Below are 681 nucleotides of genomic sequence, written 5' to 3'. Positions count from 1 at the left end.
GACAGTCAATCGTTTGAGTGGGGTTGCTGCTTATTCCTGTAAATATACCTGAGCTTATTGGGCTATCAGTATTTGTTAATCAGACAATGAAAATCACATTTCAAGATGCGTTTCTGGGCTAATTGTAATCTATAACAGGACTGGTGAGTAATATTCTTGAAAGAGATCCTGATGGTCAGACTTAACTGGCATCATCTTAAGGCAGTGATTAAGGAAAGTTTGCCATGATCACAATGGGCCATAAAATCTGCAAAGATGTTGTCCTGAAACAGCCCAATGAGCCAGTTCAGAGGACTACAGATAACAGAAGATATAATTACCCTGATATGTAGTTAACTGCTGTAACTTAACAAATGAGCAGCCAAGTGGCATTTTCCCATTAATCACCCAAGTATTTCTTTTGTAAAGCTTCTGTTGAAATAAACACATTTGTTTTACAGAGACTTTTACGTGAAGCTTTTAATAATGAGAATCTATCAAAAATGTAATATCTAATGTTTAACCATTAAATGGACAAAAAATAAAATAATGGTCTGTATCTGAACCATGCTCCAGGTCTGGTTTTTAGTGTTCCAGGACAGATTTTTACAATGATCAGTCCTGGAAGACATGAGATACAGTTCCTGTTAGAGAAACACTACCTGTACACCAGCTCAGAAACATCACCTTCTTCAAAAGCAT

The sequence above is a fragment of the Paramormyrops kingsleyae genome, chromosome 1, assembly GCF_048594095.1.
Source record: "Paramormyrops kingsleyae isolate MSU_618 chromosome 1, PKINGS_0.4, whole genome shotgun sequence".
Classification (NCBI taxonomy): Eukaryota; Metazoa; Chordata; class Actinopteri; order Osteoglossiformes; family Mormyridae; genus Paramormyrops; species Paramormyrops kingsleyae.
The sequence above is the reverse complement of the archived record's forward strand: the minus strand, read 5'-3'. Positions refer to the sequence as shown.